The 20,564-nt window shown below is 35.4% G+C and overlaps 1 pseudogene; it reads right to left on the minus strand.

The window, feature by feature from the left end:
* On the minus strand, positions 3,116–15,351 carry LOC107634250 (annotated as a pseudogene).

A 20,564-nucleotide genomic window follows, 5' to 3' on the forward strand; every position in this document is an offset into this window, starting at 1 on the left:
TAAGTTTATCATTAGTAAAAAATTTTAAATATTTTCATTTAATGAATGTAAAATAAATACATTAAAAACTTAAATTTTTTATATTTTTAATAAAAAAATTTTTAATTTATAAATTTAATATGTGCCTTAGAACACAAAATAGATAAACCCTTATCTTAATTATGTTTACACTTTATATAAATTTTGTTATTTTTTGTTTGTTATTAGCAAAACAAGCATTACTAAATTGTTTAAATTTACTTGGCAGACATATTTGGGACTGATTCTTCTCAAAGTTAGAGCCTGGAGCCACATTGTCGTATATAGAACCCATCAGATCCGTTATATTATCAATTGGTGCGTCGAATGACATGCAATGAACTTAGTGGGCGACAATTTGGTTATATAAACAACCTCTAAAATTTCTAATATAAAATATCTAGATAGATGATTAAAAAATATTATTTCACAAGACAAAGATGACATATTAACGCAATTTTTAATTTTCTATTAGAGGATAGAAGCAAGGGGAAGAATTGATTAAACATATACTAGATCAAGGAATAAAAAAAAATAAAGTATTTTATTATAACGTTTGCAACTTTTTTTTTAATATTCCTAACGTTTATTTTAATTTAATTATTACTCATAATATTTTTAATTCATTTAAATTTGTCTTTAACATTTTTTTTTGTTTTAAAACTATCACTAAATATTTTTAATTTTATTTATAATATTTTAGATAAATTTAACATCTAAAGTAATTTTGATACAAATAAAAAATGTTAAAAATAAAATTAAGTACAATTAAACGTTAAAAATATTTAAAAAAAAAATCACAAAATGTTAGAAACGAAAAACATACATTACAAAAAAAAAGGCTTATGGTCACGGTAAAAAACCGTGACCATAATTAGTAAAAAGGGTGACCATAGATCTATGGTCACCGTTTTGGACCTATAATCACAGTTTTTTACCATGACCTATTTTCTCGTGATCATAGGTCTATGGTCACGGTTTTTTTATCTATGGTCACCGTTTTTATGGTCACGGTTTCAATTTTCAAAATCTAACACTTTAGGCCACGTTTTTTCACCGTATAGCCTCTATGGTCACCCCTCTTTAAACCCTAAACCAGCAAGCAGACGCCGAAGAAATGGCTAAAAAGTTTTTGAACAGAGTATTACTTACCGGCGACGACAGAGGAGACGACACCGGCGAACACAGAGAAGGATAGCTCGGCGACGACAACGACGCGGTGAGGGCTGTGGTGTTCGAACCCGTCGCTGCGGTGGATATAGGACGCAGCAGCTGCTCGATTCGTGGCTTCTATGGACTATAGTCCTCAGAGAAGAAGAGAGGAGCGATGGGGGCTGTGGTGGTCGAACCCGTCGCTGCGGTGGCTACAGGACGCAGCAGCTGCTTGATTCATGGCTTCTATGGACTATGGTCCTCAGAGAAGAAGAGAGGAGCGATGTGTTTGTGTCTTTGTGAAGAAGATGGTTAACGGACGTGAATTAAAACGACAAGAGAGGGGAGGAGGGTGCGTGGCTGGGCAGGAAAGAAGGCTTGCCCAGTTCTCTTATTTCTTTTAACCCTAACTTAGGAACTTACAAGATGATGAGGAAGGATTGGGGAAATTTGGGGGGAACTTACGAGGGAATGGGAAAATTTGAGGGGATGAGGGAATTTTGGACAGCGTCGTTATGGTAAAAAGAATTGTGGATTTTTAAATGGAGGGAAACGACGCCGTTTTGGACAGGGTATCCTATGGTCACCCTTTTTTAAGAAAACGTGACCATAGACTCTTTTAGGTCACCCTCCAAAACCGTGACCATAGATACCTTTAGGTCACTCTCAGAAACCGTGACCATAGACCTTTTTAGGTCACCCTTTCGAAAAATCGTGACCATAGACCCTTTTAGGCCACTCACCAAAACCGTGACCATAGACCCCTTTAGGCCACCTGCCAAAACCGTGACCATAGACTCTTTTAGGCCACCCCCAAAACCGTGACCATAGACCACTTTAGGTCACCCCCCAAAACTATGACCATAGACCCTTTTAGGTCACCGTTTTTTGAAAAACCGTGACCATAGACCCTTTTTTGTCACTGTAAAAAATCGTGACCATAGGCCCCTTTAGGTCATCCCCAAAACTGTGACCATAGACCCTTTTAGGCCACCTCCAAAACTGTGACCATAGACCACTTTTGGTCACCCCCCAAAATCGTGACCATAGACCCTTTTAGGTCACCCTTTTTTGAAAAACCGTGACCATAGACCCTTTTTGGTCACTGTAAAAAACCGTGACCATAGATACCTTTAGGTCAACCCCAAAACCATGATCATAGACCCTTTTAGGCCACCTTTTTTTAAAAAACCGTGACCATAGGTACTCTATGGCCACCATTTTTCTTAAAACCGTGACCATAGCTTTTTTTTTGTCACGGTAAAAAACCGTGACCATAGACCCTCTATGGTCACGGTTTTTTACCATGACCAAAAAAACCGTGGCCATACACCCAAAATGTTGTAGTGATATTTTACCCTATAAAAATGGTATAGACTGAAAATAATTCTAACTATCAAAACATAAACTAAATACCTATACAAAACTAAATTTTATAAGAAAACCCAAAATGATTAGTTTAATAGGTAAATTCGTTAATGTTTTTGGTATTTTAGTTAAACTAACTCAATGGAGCATATATAAGTAAGATTAACAGAACACTTGAAAGTAGGGTTAGAATCATGAGCCAGCTCGACTTATTAATAGTTCGATAAGCTAAACTCATAAACTAGCGAGTCGAGTTTGAGCCTGAAATTGAGATAATAAATTAAATGAGTCAAGTTTGAGTTTAGATAAGTTCAGCTCAGTAACTCGTGAGCTGGCTAGATTATATATATATACTAAAATTTTATATTTTTTATATATAATTTTGATATAGAACATAAATAAACAAATTATAATTTATTGATAGATAAACAATATATAAAATTGATCTTTTTAAATATTTTTTAAAATATATAAGTTATAATTTATTGATATAGAATTATAGATTAAGTTCCTATTATTTAGGTTTTGTGAGCTCGAACCAGCTCGTGAGCTTGATCTTTTTAAATATTTATTAATATATATAAGTTATAATTTATTGATATAGAATTATAGATTATGTTCTGTTATTTGAGCCAGCTCGTGAGTTCAAACCAACTCGTGCCAGCTCGTGAGCTGAACTTAAACTTAAGAAATAGACTCAATTGTTAATAAACCAATCTATGAGTTAAACTCAATTTTCGTGAGTCAAGCTTGAGCTTGATCTAGTTCGGCTAAACTCGGCTCATTTTCAGCCCTCTTGTAAAGCCAACTTTGTCGTCCTTTCCAGCAACATAACAGTCTCCCACCGTAAGAAACACATGCAGGCCAAAAACCACTTCTGAAGTAGGTTGCTCTTCAATACAGTCTACCATAATCTGCAATAAGAGACAAATCAGAATATAAGCATTTTTATTACAATGGATTAATTCAAAAAACAAGGGAAATTGGTCAAACCTTTCCATTTCCATTTCGAAATTCATACTTCAAATCTGAATTCTCTCTAGATAGCAAATGAGTTTCAAGATTATGAGCATAATTTGCATCACCTACCGAAAGAAAAGAACAATCAGTTGTAGAAAAACAAGGATCACGAATATGATCGATGACAAAGGGCGTATCCAGGAATACAGAATAAAAACCTTCAAACAATGAAAGAATGGCTTTTGAGTTGAACATCAATGCAAGCCTTGCCAAAATGATACCAAATGACATGCCAGAAATCCCATCGAACCTCTCTTCATCAAGGATAACCTGCATTTGCACAAAAAAACTTCAGATCTTCGGCGGCAGTAACTGAACAATTAACTAAAGAGTTGCAAGGCTCTTAAAAATATTATCATTTATCACTCTTAAGGGTAAAATAAGGGCAACTATAAGATATTTAAATCAAGGAAACCATTTAAAACAACTTACAGCATGTGCCGGCTTCAAATGATATGAAAGCAATTGAGAACCAATAGCATCCCTGATGTAAGATTCCTGCAAGAAGAACATTTTAGTTAAATAATGGTTATGTGTTGATTTGATAAAGAATTAAAGATTTGCGAGAATTAACTTAGAAAATGTAGCATTTGAATTGAACCCAAGTTTTTTAAGTATACCTGGGAGTGCAAGACCCTCTGAGAAAGAGACTTGTCTTGATCCAATGATTCAAAATAAACCTCCACCATATCACTTGGTTCAAGAGAAATTTTCTTCCGTAACTTCTGAATTCTGTTAACAATCTATACAGAGCAATTCCAACCATGCAAAAGAGTAAGTTAACTTTCGACCTAATATATATAGATCAAAGGACAATCTATTAGCTAGGTTGTAGAGACGTAAACAATCTCTTAATAGCAGTGAACGAAGAATTTTGCTTTGAATTCTATCAAAACTAGAAAACAGAAATCCAACAAGCCACAAGAAATAAATTATCATGGATTTCCTTGTCTTCTGCAACATGTTATTGAGACTTTAAGAAAAGCAATCCCAAAGCAAAAAAAACTGTTTTGATAATTCCAACTATGAGAAGTATAGTGTATATCCTGAAAACTTTAATAGCAATGCAAAATAATGAGGAAAAGTTAATTAAGAGTGGCTTATTCATCACCTGTCCAATTAAGAATTCAAGGAATGCTTAAGCATAAGAATTGAATCAATGATGAAGTATATTAGATTCAATATTTTCTCCGATCCATGCATGAAACATATGAGGATTGTTGATTACGATTGTGTTCCATAGTAGTAACTTACCTCACGAGCAGCACCAGCCTCAAAGAAAGACTCATCTGGACGCAAGTCCAATATCACCAAAATGTCACCTAAAACAAAGACAAGCTTCAGTTAGAGATTTTCTCTGTATTCCACTTTATTTAATAGAAGGATAGATCAATATTCAAAACTAAGTTGTTGTCAGCTAGGAAAGGTGCTCACCATCTCTTGCGGAATCAATCTCCTCTTTTGTTGTACCATCAGGCTGCTTAAAATCACGAATAATCTGGGAAAAAGATATTAACATAAAAAAGCCATTTATTAATTACCCTTGACAATTACTAGTGGAAAGGCATGATTATTTTTTATGCTTTAGGGGATAAAAGAAAAAAGGATTACAATAATTTCAGGAGCCATATATAGTACATTTAAGGCTCCATTATGGTTGATGGTCACTTTAAACCAGAAAACATTTAAGGCAGCACTCATGACAAAATGCACATTTGTTCAGAAAGATTGGTAGCACTGCTAATTTAAGTTATTTGAGAGGGTTGTCACATGAAAGTTGACAAAATCTGTTAGGAGTAATTTGTTGGAGAATTCAAAGGCTCTCTATTTCTCTCAGGAAAAAAAAGGAAGCAATCCCTCCTGTATCATTTGCAAGCTTGGTGATCTGTCAAGAATATCCAATTCAATAATATACATTTCTTCTACCATTTCATGTATCACATCTAAGAATTGGTATCAGCAATCTCATATTCCAGAGGCAAATATCATGGTGCATCCCAGTCAGCTGCACAATCTGTTTCATGTTGGCCTCTTCAAGAAGGCTATGTTGCTGCAGATTGAGCCTCAAGAGTTGCCAACAGCATGTGACAGATGTAGGGGAACTTCTACTGCAACATGAAGGTGTCCTAGATGTACTTTATATTACAGATGAATTGGCCAAAGTCCTCATCAAATGAAGGGCCTTGTCTACTCCTGAGAATTCCTAGGAACCTTAGACACAACTGATGTTGGGAGGAGGCTGAGACTGGCTTGGCTAACAGTCGACAAGTAATATGACTCAACCAGGAGAATTTTAGATATTTCTGCAGCAGCTATAGACAGAAGACGGTTGGTTCACAGAGAGAGTTGTTACACATAAGGGGGAAGACACTCTGTTAAGGGTTGTTGTCATTGTAGAAAAGTTCGTTTATTAGTAAATCCGGTGTCTTGTTCTCCATTACTCTGAAGTAGAAAGAACAATCCCTCTTGAACCATTGCTTTTCTTGGTGATTTGTCAAGAATTCCCAGTGCAATAATATACCATAATTCTACCATCTCTCATGATAGGACACAATGGCGTCTTGATCCATGTAGCCGACCCCACCTAGTGAGATAAGGTTTTGTTGTTGTTGTTGATGTTCTACCATCTCCTATTGGTTTCAATTCTAATATGGTGAGTATATGAAAATGCTTGACTCCTATCTCTGGTAATACTAATCCTTCAATGAGGCATCCGACTCCAAGCATTCAATGGAAAGAATGCTAACCAATTTAAATGGGTTAGAATTAATGAGAAGAAATTATTTTATCCACTTATGAAGTTATGTTATATATTATATATAGAGGTAAAGGATAGGATAGAATCACGATTAAGATTATTTAGCCTTAAATTATTCAGGTTTAAAATTAGAACAAAATTGCTTTCTAGTGACAACTTCGATTGTCATTTTTTATGCATCTCAGCATTTAAATGAGGTTAGCACCTTAATATCATTCAGCTCCAAACATTGATCAGCAATGACAACTTCTCGAGCAACCTCAAAACCCAAAATTCTTTCTTCTGACATTGCTTTGACTTTTTGGCAACAGTATCTACAGATTTTCCAAGTCTGTGTCCCAAATTCCTACAAATAAAAAAAATTATATGAAATAAAATGGTGCAAGAGAATGAAGCATTCTGACAAATTTAGTAAAAAAAAAACATATAACCATGTGTAGCACATACCTATACTCAGGTTCAGCGCGTAGAGAAGTATAATTCAAAGTATCATTACACGATATAAGTGATTGGACATTCAGTTCCTCCAAGACATACTGTAACACAAATAGCAAAGAGACAGAACAATACAAGTTTTTAACACCAAAAAGATGGAGCTCAAATGTATACATTCACATACAAGGAAAAAATATCATCGAAGCTTAGCAATTAAAATAAATAAATAATAAGAATCTATAAGAATATTCATGAAAACAAAAATGCAACTCAAACAATTGACAAGATAACAAACATTAGTACAAACGATAAAATTTAGCATATGGCATGCATGTACCTGCTTCAACTTTCCCACTATGTCATCAAGGAAGCTCGCATCATGATGAACTATCATCATTTCCCTATAATGCAAAGAAATTTGATTAAATTTCTGATATGAAAATAAAAACCAAGATAAAATGCATATAGATGTACATCAATACATGCACTACTAAGATACCTAAGTGGAGTCTTGAGAGGTTTCTTGTGTTTCTCCCGAATGTTTCGAGCCAGATCAATTATTGTCATCATCTTGGAAACACTCTGCTCTATCTGCTCTTCCCTCTAAAAAAACAAGCAACTTATATGGATTCATACAAGAAAATGAAACCGTCTACATTAAAAAAAAATTAATTGATTAAGATGCATACCTTGCCTTTTTCCTCAGGAAAACTGCAATAGTGATACTTTCCTCTAACCCATTAGAAGCTTTTCGCAAATTCTGAAATAGGACTTCGGTGAAGAAAGGGGTAAAAGGCGTCATTACTTTACAGGACAACAAAAGCACCTGAAAAAGAAACAAATAATGAAATGTATATGATAGGGACAAGCTCCTAATGGAATTAGAGTTTATAAAAGAGTGAGATTCAAATGGTATTTCAGGTAATAAAGGTTGTGAGGGCTGACAGTGTCCCTGACTAATTGCTGAGCTGACCACTATGCGCGTGAGAAACGTGATGATTGCATGAAAGTGCGTAAATCCATGGGAAGGGAAACGAGATATATGTCGTGTAAGAGGCAGTGATGAATACAATTATCATTTTCTTCTGTATGTTCTATTTGGTTTCTATCAGTGTATCACTTAACATGCTATTAGAAAACTGTTAAGTACCTGAGAAAAGTAGAGAACCCCACCTTAAAAGCTAGCTGTTCAGGGAAAAGAATCCCTCTCTTTAAATACTTCAAGCGTCCCATACTACTCGTGGTAGGACTTTGGGCACACCATAATGCCCAAGTCCCTAATGATACACCGCCCATGACGTCGGCTTCACTCTATGAACACTAATTCAACCTATAAGTAATCCTTTCTGTGCTACAAAAAACCTAGCCCTAAATCCATAGTTATTATTAGGGGTGGCAAGCGGGGAAGCCCGCCCCGTCCCGCCCCGGCCCGCGATTTAAGCGGTGCGGGTTAGGAAGGCTTTTGCTATTTGGTGGTCCTAATTTTCCAGCCCAGCTCGCCTTTTTTGGCGGGTTACGCAGGCTATTAAATAATATATATAAAAGATATAAAAAAATCTCTTTTGTTTTTTACTTTTAACTATTATAATTTCTAAAAGTATAAACAAATTATAATTTTTGTATTCACAAACATTAAAGTCTTTGTAATTATAAATATTGTTTCCAAAGCAAAATAAACATAATCCAAAACATAATTAACAATATTGTCTCTAAAACAAAACAAACATAATCTAAAACACCCAATTTTCATCTTCATTCTCTTGTAAGTTGGGTTGAGGAAGTTGGGTTTTGGTAAAAAAAAATTATAAAAATACCCCTTGCTAAAAAAATACTAAGCCCGGTGGGGAAGCCCACCCAGCCCCGCCAAAACCAGCAGTTTAAGCGGTGCGGGTTAAGCGGGCTTTTGCTATTTGGCGGTCCCAATTTTCCAGCCCAGCCCACCTTTTTTGGCGGGTTACGCGGGCCGGCCCAGCGGGTTTAAGCCCGTTTGCCACCCCTAGTTATTATGTACCTAAGGAAAATAGGAAACCGTACCTTAAAGCCTAGATATCATGAGGAAAGAACCCCTCTCTTTAAATACAATATCAAGTATCCAAGAATACCTAAGTCCCTAACAGAAACCTAGAAAGAACAACAGAGCTTTGTAAAATTTATAATTTATAACCATAGATGAGTTGAAAGATATGTATACATTATAAAGAGATGTGAGAGCTGTCCGGCAATCATCTTCTCCATTACGACCTTTAAGTCTCTTCCGGTTGAACCGTACATATATATTTGTAAGATTGTCAAGAAACTTCAGGAGGTAGGGAACCACCTACAAGGTCATTTCATCATGATACAAACTTAGCACAACGTATTACTATGGCAAAATACAAAACACCAAAGAAAATAAAGGTGGAACAAAACCTAAGCAATAGTGGCAATAATCTCACAACACAAGCGAGATAGTGCCCCCTAAATATTGTCAAATTGGTGAAGCCACTAGTTTAAGTCACTTATCAATAAAATAAAATAAGGTAAACGATGGACTTAAAATAGCCAAGACAAATTATCAAGTCATAGTTGAGAACAAACAAATTAAATAAGTTTACCATTATACAACTTGGAGCTCATAAATTAAATATTGTTGAGAGAAGTAATCACATTCATTACACTCATTTTAGAAGCATTACTAACAGTGTAAAGGCGGTACGCATTCATTTCTTGTCTGACAAAATAAATGAGTCTTTGTGTGGATGAGTTGATCCACTGGTCAAGAACATTAGACGACTTATGTAGTGTAGCATGATCCATGGGAACAAAAGGTGCTAGACCCTCAATTTCGAGCCTCTTCACATTTTGAACAAGGAACCTATATGCATTATACCATGGAAGGAAAACATCCCTAACCTGGGACATATAGGCATAAACTTAGAAAAATGGTAGAACAGTACACTTAAATAAAATCATCTTATTACAACTAAAATAAAAAGGAGTTCAAATAAAAATAAACTAATAAAAAAAAGCTAAAATTGAACAAATCAGATGCTTCTTACAACAGCATAGACTCCTTCCTTCTTGAAACGCAATGGCTCAGCACGCACAACGGGAGAGTTTATAAGGTATAATCGAATGCATCCTATCGAAAATACAAGGATATGTTATAAAAATGCTGTTTTATAAATAAACCAAATCAAATGTGAGTCAATTTCCCATGATTAGAAAAGCGAGCACAATGCACATTTGTATGTTAAGATGAAACAGATTAAGTTAGAAAACTTTCTTACAGCTCCATAATCATTAATGACTTCAATTGGCGGAGGGTAATTTTTTAAGTTTTTACTCATCTTCTTCCCATCTTCAGCCAGGAGAAGTCCATTGCAAATCAAATTCGTAAAAGCAGGCTTATCAAATAATGCAGTAGCAAGCACCATAAGGGTATAAAACCTGCAAGCAGAGATTTATCCCAACTAGGGAGGTTGAGATAAGGAATGAAGCAGGAAGAAAAAAAGAAACCTCATTAAGATACGGTAATAAAGATATCCTCCCAAGTGATAAAACACTGTCAATATATACATGCAATTATTCATATCATAGTCACAGAATCCATAACAAAACACGATGAACTACTATTGAGGCTCGAGAGATTATTTAATCAAAGAAAAATGCAATCTAATTTGAATGATGAAAAATGATGAAAAATCCCAATCATCACTTGAGAATGACAAAAAAAAATGCCATCCACTAGAACGATATTGACATAGAGAATGACATTAAAAATATAATACAAAGCCACAACAAAGTAATCGCGAATTTTCCTATCATAAACTAGATTATATGAAGAGAAAGAAACTAACCAACCACGGGTTTGATCCAGCCCTTCAGCCACAAAATGACCAGGAAAATTCTTCTCAAACAACTCAACATTTTCAAAGGGATAATGAATATAAGCATATGGCATGGATCCACTTTCAAACCAGCAGTCGAACACCTGAAATATAAGCAATTGATCCGTAACAAGGCACAATATCTTTGCCACCATCAAGTGTAATAATATTCTTCAACACATGATAATAAATTTATTTTGCTTTGTCTGACTATCTGGTATTATGATTTAAAGCTAGTGATGCTTAAAGCATTGTTTTGATTGTTGGAGGACTTGTATAACATCACATTGCAACATGGGCATATGCTAGATTGCATCTTAATAACGACTAACAATAAATACTCAAAAAAATATTGCAAAGAATGAGACACAAATTAATAGCAACATTGCTGGAAAGCTATGAATAAAAATATATTACATCATCAATTCGTCGAAGCACCCGACCACTCTCAGTTCGAATTGTGATATGATCAATGTTATGACGATGAAGATCAAACACCTGTACAAGACATTGCAATTACAAGGAAGGATTAGCACAAGTGCACAGCAAATAAGAATTAGATGAAGCTGTCTAGCTAGACAACAAGCATAAGCCAATAACTATGGGATGTAATGGTAACTGGTGAAAGTAGAGCCATGCATGGCATTCAATTAATACTAGGAAAGAATATGTTGCAGTTAACATGCCAACACTGACATGATTACAACCTCAGTATAATACTACTATAAATCACATGAACATTAACAAGTGCACTTACTTACTTAAAAAAGCCCTTTCCCACTAGGTAGGAACGGCATGGATCAAAGACGTCATCGCATCGTGTCTATGTATTAGAAGGTGACAAAATTTTGCGTAGGCTGTTGCAAGTCTATCATAACTCTACATGGATTCAAAGACATTATTGTGATGTAGCCATGCATTGGGATGCGATAAAATTTTATGTAGGTTGTCGCAAGTCTAACACAATCTTTCTCGTTTTTTTTAACTTGGGACCGGCTATATAAACATTACCAAATGTACTCAAATAGGAAAATTGCGCATGCGCAATACATATATGAAAGAACACAAAAGGCAACACCATAGTTGTATGAATTCCAGTATAACAAAAATTAACAAGACATGCAAAAATGTACAGAAGCAATTTCAAAAAGGCTAACAGAAATTCTAACCTTTACACCTGAAAGCTTTTCAAGTTTCGCAATAGAATCAATGACAATTACTTCCTTTTCATCCTCACTAATCCATAAAGGGAGAGGTGTCCCCCAAAACCTACTTCGACTTATTGCCCAATCTCTGGAATTTTCCAGCCAATTGTGCAATCGCTTATCCTGCAAGACATACGAAAAAACAGATTATTTAAAAAAGTATTGCTCCTTTCTACTTATTTTTCTAAGTTGCAGTTTGTAACACAAAAGAAAAGCCTTTTAACAATTCTTTCCTATCCACACTGGCCTTCACCTTCGTTACAAAGCAAAGGGAAGGAAAGATACAAGAACAAACAGCAAATTAAGTAGCTCAAAAAATAAAAAAGAGGGGAGGCAACATAACCTTGACAGAATCAGGGACCCATTTAGTTTGCTTATTGTTTTCCAATAATTTCTCTTTCAATGACTCCACCTTAACAAACCTAAAATGAAGAGCATGTAAGATAAATAATTAAGAAAAATGACTAGTTGTATAATGAATAGTTGAATACCAGTGCAATAAAAAATCATAATTAATAACTACAAAGATGATATTTATAATTTGAAACTTGTATAAATGGTTTGAACAATACAAATGCTGAACAATAAAAAAATAAAATAAAATAAATAAAAAAACATAAAGAAACTTACCAGCTAGGAACAGCTCTGTATATTAGAGGAGTACCGGATCTCGGGCAGAATGGATAAGAAGGGGTGAGAGTTTCCTGCTTAACCAGCCTACCCTTGGCCTAAGGAGAGATAAACATGTGGGAAAAAATATTTAAGTACAACAATCCAAACAAAACAGAATTTGCAGGAAAGAACAAGAAAAAAAAATGTTGACTCCAACATTTAAATTTGTCATCTATCATACAGTCTAGACCTCTGCCATTGATAACTCCATAAGTTAGGTAACCTTCTAATGGAGGAAAGAGAAGACGGAAAAAATTTCAGATAGAAAAATAAAAATGAAGCGTTCAACTGGGTCATGGGAGGATCCTAACTAATAATCAACACCACAATAAATCATTACAATCAAATCAAATAGAACATATTTATATGGTTTTAGATAGATGGACAATACCTTCACAGTTTCAATGATAACCTTATCAGCATCTTTGATATATTGGCCGCTAAAGTCAGTAATTTTCTCGGTAAAGCTACCATCATTATCAACAGCTACTATTAGGTTATCCTACATGGCAACTTAATATCTGAGTAATCATATTACATAGATTGCTAACAGCAAAGAATTCATCAAATCAATAAACATAAAGCAACAAAACCATTTTCCATTAACTATGATCACCTACATGGATCAAATGACGCCGTTGAATTCTACCCTAAATGAAAAATCCTAACACGCACAGGATATAAAAAATCCAGCCCAGATCTAGGAAAACCCATCTAACTTCTCTCAAACAAAAGTTGTAAATATGTGTAAAAAAAAAGTAAAAATAAAATATCAAACAGATGACAAAGAATCTCAGTTATTACTTATCATTTGAGCTGCTATGGCTATAGAAAAAGTATTCATCCTATACTTTACAATAACCAAGAGGGAATCCTGGCTAATCCAATTAAAAATATTACAGACAGATGCATACAAACCAACCCATATGAATGTTTTTACAATCGTAGATTGTTTCCAACAGCATACAGCATAGACAATAGAGATGCATACCTCTCGCACAGGAGTGTTTGGCAATTGGCAGGAAACAAACACAAGCTTTTAACAATTTGAGTATAACAATGCTAACCTTACAAATAATTTGATTGGCAATGCAAACACAGAAATCATCTTCACCAAAAGCAGGGGCACAATGGACAATGCCTGTACAACTATCATCAAAAACATAGTTGTCGGCCACAACTCGAAAAGCGGTATCGGATAACTCCATAAAGTAACCAAATAATTGTTCATATCTAGAAAACACATTATTCCTTTGAGTGTCAATAGAGGACAAAACTCCACAAGTTCACATTCAAAGATAGCACTGGATATGTTCAACAGAAAACATAAAGGTGACACATTAAAGGAGTAAAAGTATTTAAATAATTAATATTGAAGGAAGAACTGCTTACTTCTTTCCAACTAGTGACGACCCTGAGAGTTTCTCCAGCACTTCATAAAAATCCGCAACATTTCCTGCCTTTACACATGACGATTCCTTGGACTTCACACTTTCTTTGGGTACTCTAACTGAATGATTAATAGCAGTTTCTTTTGGATTATCCTTAGGAAGTGCTGACATACGAGATTTAGCAATAATGTAGAATTTGCCTGAATATTTATTGCGAACCTGGTTTATTTACTTTATGTATTAGTTGCCAAGAAAAAAACAAGGACAGCATGGTGCACAAGTATTTCACATTAAGCAAGGTTCGAAAGATGGTCCCACCAAATGAGCATAATGTATGCAGCCTAACTTTGGTCACACAAAGACAACTTAATCCTCTCTTCATGACTCCCCTTTCCAAGAAACAAATAACTACCCAAAAAAATTAAGCTATGTATATGTCAGCAACAATTTTAACAGACCTTCACGTAGGTAAAATTAGCATTGACGCAAAAGGCTAGATTGCTAGGAAGAGTCCACGGTGTAGTTGTCCAAGCTACAAAAGATGCATTATCAGGATCACCAATCACCGAAAATGTCACCATTATCTCAGGATCACGTACATCCTGCCCCAACAAATAATCTCTCATTTCAAGCACCAACATACAATAACAAAATGTAAGAGCGTAAAATCACAAACCTGATAATCTGAAGCCGCCTCAAAATTAGACAACGTAGTTTTGCATCCAGTGCTATAGGCCAAAACCTATGAACATCAACAATAATCAAACCAACAGTTACAACATTGTGTCCCGAATAATAATAACAATAATAATAGTAAAATAGAAAAGAAAGAACATGGTACCTTAAATCCTTTGTAGACTAACCCTTTCTCGTAGAGCTGAGCGAAGACCCACCAAACGGACTCCATGAAGTTTTGACCCATGGTCTTGTAATCGTTCTTGAAGTCTATCCACCTCCTAGAGCATGAGATCACTTTCTCCCACTCGCTAACGTAGCGCGTGATGATACTCCTACACTCTTCATTGTACTTATCGATCCCCATCTTGATGACGTCCACTCTCTTCTTGATTCCGAGCTTCTTGTCGATCTCGTGCTCAACGGAAAGGCCGTGACAGTCCCATCCGAATCAGCGTGTGACGTGGTGCCCCGTCATCGACTAGTAGCGTGTGACGATATCCTTGATCGTGCCAGCAAGGATGTGGCCGTAATGTGGGAGACCCGTCGCGAAGGGAGGGCCATCGTAAAATACGTATTCCGGTTTGCCCTTTGTAAGTTCTAACTGCGTCTCGAATGCTTTCACTTGGGACCAGAACTCTAGAACCTTCTCTTCCTGCTTTGGGAACGAGAAGTCCTTCCCCTCGCTCACTTCCTCCATGTCCGTTAACTGATGCGGTGTGGAGGCACTATTAGGGTTTATTCGACAGTTACACCTGGTAGTGGATAGTTTTTTCCTTTCTCCAAATACCTATACCTATATCTATATATTTTTAATTTCTAATTTGTGAAAACTCAGTGTAGGTGAAGTTAATAACTCATCGCCATTATATGATTTGACTAATTTGACTAAATTTTTATCTAATAACCCTTAACTATCAACTTCACTTGGACTCGACTACAATTAAGTTTTCACCTTTCTTATTAGTAGGTAATCTGAAAGATCCTGAGACACTGTCAATCCCCAAGAATGTGTAGCCTAAGGTGCATGAAGAGACTTGAAGACCACGTAATTGACAAGGATCATGCAGAAGACGCGTGATAGACCTTTGTTTTTTTTTAAATGTTGGGCTAAAATGTTGTGTCTCCCAAGTCTGCAACCCAAAATAAAAAGCCGAGCCAGTGACTGGAAACCTCTCGCTGAGAGGAGGCCCTCTCTATCAAGTCTTCTTCGGGTAAGTAAAAAAGTAAATCAATTGATATACTAGTACGTATAAATCAAATGGAAGAACATATTATTAGATCGTCCTAAACCAGATTTTATCATAAATTTATTCTTTTATTTATATGTAAATAAATAAATTGTGGTCTTACATTTGTGAATAAAAACTTAATCAAATATAACGATTTACTCACACGAAACTCATATGCTACTATATATCAAGATTTATTAAGAGCCATAATATCCAACTACATATTAAGCTCTAGCGAAGCAATAATACCTTAATACCATTTTAAAAGAGTAAAGAGTCATTTTCTGATCATGAAACAATAAAATTAAAGTTGTATTTATGAAAGATCGGCTACGACAAACAAAATTATCCAAACTCTAAAAAACTATCTAAAAATCTAAATTACTCTTCTCTCACCCATCATCATTATCATCATCATATTACTCTCTCTCTCTCTCTCTCTCTCTCTCTCTCTCTCTCTCTCTCTCTCTCTCCACCCTTCATTATAATAATATATGTGGGGGTATGTCTCCAGACTTACCGCTCCAATCCCCCTTCATCCCCTTCCGTTCACTACCACTATCTTCAAGTCCCTTTCCACATGTGCCCACCTTTACCACCACTATTTTTGGAACCGATTAGCAACGAATTCTATTTTCCACAATTTGAGCTCTTCCCACAACCTTCAGGTAGCGTTTGGTACAGAGACAGAGATAGAAAGACTGAGACTGAGAGATAAAGACAAAGACAGAGATTGAAATAAATCTCAGTATTCTGTTTGGTGCAAAGTGAGAGACAGAAATTGAAATAAGAATGAAATTCTAATTTAATTTGCACAAAGGGTAAAATTAGAATTAATTAATTAGAATGAAGGTATTTTAGGTATAAAATGTTAATAAAGTTTCAGTCTCCATTTCTAAAAATTTTAGTCCCTTGTGTCCCTACTTTTTGGAGGTACTGAAATACTGAAATTTTGGGAACAGAAATAGAAATTTTAGTACCAGTCTCTGAACCAACAAACATGATACTGAGTCTCTGTCTCAGTACCTCAAAACAAACACTACCTCAATGACGACCCAGGCTTGCTTTGCGATCTTGTGAAGCTCGAAGAACTCACCGTTAAAGCTCATTGTGGAAACTTTGGGAGAAGGGAAGAAAGTTCTATTTTTCGGTTGGAATTTGGGTCAGGTCGGTTAATATTCGGGTTTTGCAAGTGAGATTGGGAATGTGTCACTGAGGAAGGCGGAGTGGTGGCTTTTTTGGTGTAGGAGATGGTGGTGGCTCTGAATACGAGTAGGTTGAACAGTATCACCCCAACCAGTTGGTGCAGAATTTCTAAATTCACAAACTAACCGGCAAGTGCACCAAGTCGTACCAAGTAATACCTCAGGTAAGTGAGGGTCGATCCCATGAGGATTGATGGACTGAGCAACTATGGTCGAATGACTCACTTAGTCAGGCCAGCAGAAAGTTGTGTTTTGAGGGTTCTAAAATGCATTAAACAGAAATTCAGAAAGCAAGAAAGCAAACAATAAAAGTGAGGTGAAATCTATAGGAGAAAGCAGTTAAGGTTTTGGAGTTGTTTATTCATCCGAATTAAGTTTTCTTACCAACTATTTTAATCATGCAAGATTCATTTCATGGCAAACTATAATTGACTAAACCCTAATGTCTTAGTGATTTAGTCTCCTCTAACCTAAATCAACCGCCAATATCTTGGTCACTTAATGTAGATTAGAGGGTTAAGTTCAATTCTAATTTATGGCCACAAAAATCCTAACTACCCAAAGTTAAGAGGATTATATGTCACGTATCCCGATTAGTTCAAGTAATTAGCAATTTAGGAGGAATTTGCTTTCAGGCTATTGTTCAAGCGATATAACTCTTTCAAGAATCACAAGAACACATATAAAATAAAGGTTATACCGTCGTTCTACCCAGATTCATAAGATGAAGAACGAAAGCAATCCTTGAAACTGAATCAATACATTAATTAAAATAGAAAAGCAATAGTCTTAATCCATAGAAATAAACAGAGTTCCTAACCTTAACCAAGGAGGTTTAGTGGCTCATAACTTACAGAAAAAATAAAAGTTCTGAAAAATGTGAAAGTGCTGAAGTGAGAAGATCCCCCTCAAGGACGAATCTTTTTCTTTTTATATCTAACCTAGTTTGATTTCAAACTAAAATAAAATAATAAATTCTAAAACTAACAAATTTTGTTTGTAAATAAAAATAACAAAAATAAAAGATAAAACAATAATTAAAAGCTAAATCCAACTAAAGATGCTCCAACAAAGAGGTTGTGGTCCGGATTGCCTGGGTGTTTGGCGTCCAAAGAGGGCAAAAACTCCTCTCCAACGCTAGGTTGCTAGCGCTAAAGCGCCCAAAGGGGCAGCTCTAATTCTTCTCTTTCCTGTACAAAACTCTGCCAAATTAATTCGAATTTCACCTGAAATAATAAAAATACCAAAACAACTCAAAGTAGCATTTAAAGAGGATTTTAGCACTAAAATATAATTAAACTCACAAAATTATAACTAAATTTAACTAGAAAATAAGAGGAAAATAGGGTAAAGATGCTCATACATCACAATACCAAACTTGAACTGTTGCTTGTCCTTAAGCAACTAAAACAATGTAGGACTGAGAAGTAGAAAATCACCTAAGACTTGAGTGTTCATTTAGGCTCTTGTCTAATTACTGAGTGGGGTTAACGACATTGGGATTCTGAATAGGTTCGGCATCTCACTATCTTTTGAAGCTTAGAAGTATTGATATCCCTTAGAACTAGAACTCGGATGATATTATGGAATCTCTGAAGGTTGTAGAAGGCTTAGAGAATGGGGTTGAATCTATGACCTTCTTTTACTTTAATGACCTTATCCTTTAATTACAAACTTTTACTTAGAATCTGTTTGAACTATGTAGCGAAAACTTTATGAGACAATTTCATTTTGTTTCATAAATAACAGAAAATAGAACTTAGAGCAAGAGAAGAAGAATGACACAAGCATGTATCCTGGTTCAGTTGCCTTGTGCAATGCAACCTATATCCAGTCTCCACCATAACAGTGGTGGAATTTTCACTGTAGTTAAAGTATTACATACACCAATTCATAGGATTCACCCAATCCTTTTCTCTTAAGTTCTCAACTAACTTGACTTGGTTATGCTAATACCTAACTCTTCACTCTAAGTGCTAACCCAACTTAGAGAGGGGCACCTCACAGGTACAAAATACAAGACACATGAAACAACCTAAAGAAATCTGAAATCACTCTAGGCTTTTCTCTCATGTGTTTCACTCAACCTTTTATCACTCATAAGCTTTTTCTTGATTCCTCTCTTTCTGCCTTTTTTCACTCAAGAAATTACAGAAAGATATACATTGAAAATAAAAAACAAACTATAGAAGATGAAGGAGATTGATGCATTAACAGCCTCTGTTGCTATAAGTTGAATCTGATTCAGTTGACTCTGATTAAGTTCTTCATCTTGGCAGAATGCTTCTTTTACTAGAAAATACTGTCCAAAGTTGATGAACTCTTCACAGAGAAACTCTTTAGAACAAACTCAAAATCTGGTTCTCTCTCCTTCTCTTCAGAAAGATGAAAATTTTATTTTTTTTGTATCTCTTTCCCAGTTGCTGAGTTGCTTTCTTCCAAGTCAACTCTTTGAGCTGTGTGCTTTCCAGAAGTGACATTTCACTTTCTTCCATTAACTCTCAAATTAGAAATTTTGGAACAGACCCTTTTTGCTTGACCGAATGCCTCAGATCAACAAAGATAAAAGTTTCAAAGATAAACTTGAATCTGAACCCTTGAGCAAGATCTTTGTCCCCAAGATACAGTTTTAGCCTTTGATTCACAGTAGTGATTATAAAAGAACACTTTTCCATTTATCCCAAATTACAGGAGCAAAAATTTGGAGAAGGAGTGAAGAAAGTAAATTGCATGTAAATGGAAATAAATCACCTTTAACTTCTGACTTAGTTTAAAATGGTTTGATTTGGGTGATTAGACCTTTGTCCTTTTTTATTAAGCTTTCTCTTTCTTTCTTCTCTGGTGAAATGAGTAAGAAGAAGAACGAAGCTTTCTCTCTCTTTTCTTCTGAGTCTGACCAAAGCAACAAGTGAACGTTGGCTTTGGAGTGTATCAGCTTGGTGGGATCAACTTGGGCTTGGATTTGCTTTCCTTACCTCTCAGCCCGTTTGATTTCTTTGCTCAATTACTTTGGGCTTTGTTAGCTAGAGATTTACCAATAATCTCATTTTTTGTTTTCTTCCAAATAGGCTGCTGCTTCTTTGATTTTTGGCCTGCATCACTTAACCAAACACAATCAAAACTAATTGGGTGTTTAACCCAATAAAATCATGTTTGTCATCATCAAATTAAATTAGTTGTACACATAACTCAACAACCTCCCCCTTGATGACAAACATAATTGTGACATTGATCAAAGGAGTTGAATTTTAATAAAGTTAAGGTACTTCCCTCTAAGTGATGTCACTTGCTTTTGAAATGCTCTCTCTTTTCTTTTCAAGAGTTGCTCCCCCTAGATTTGTGCTCTTCTCTTCTTTCCTGTTTACATATTCTCATAGAGAATACAATAATATACTACATACTATATGTTGTCCATGGATGAAGCAATCCTCAAGATTTTTAAACAATTTAACATCTCAACTTAACTAAGGGATTGTACACATACAACAACTAAAATCCAGCCCAATACCAAACAAAACATGGTAGAAACTGAACAAAACAAAGCAGCACCATCAAGAAGATCAA

Source organism: Arachis ipaensis, chromosome B03 (genome assembly GCF_000816755.2).
Source record: "Arachis ipaensis cultivar K30076 chromosome B03, Araip1.1, whole genome shotgun sequence".
In the NCBI taxonomy this organism is placed as follows: Eukaryota; Viridiplantae; Streptophyta; class Magnoliopsida; order Fabales; family Fabaceae; genus Arachis; species Arachis ipaensis.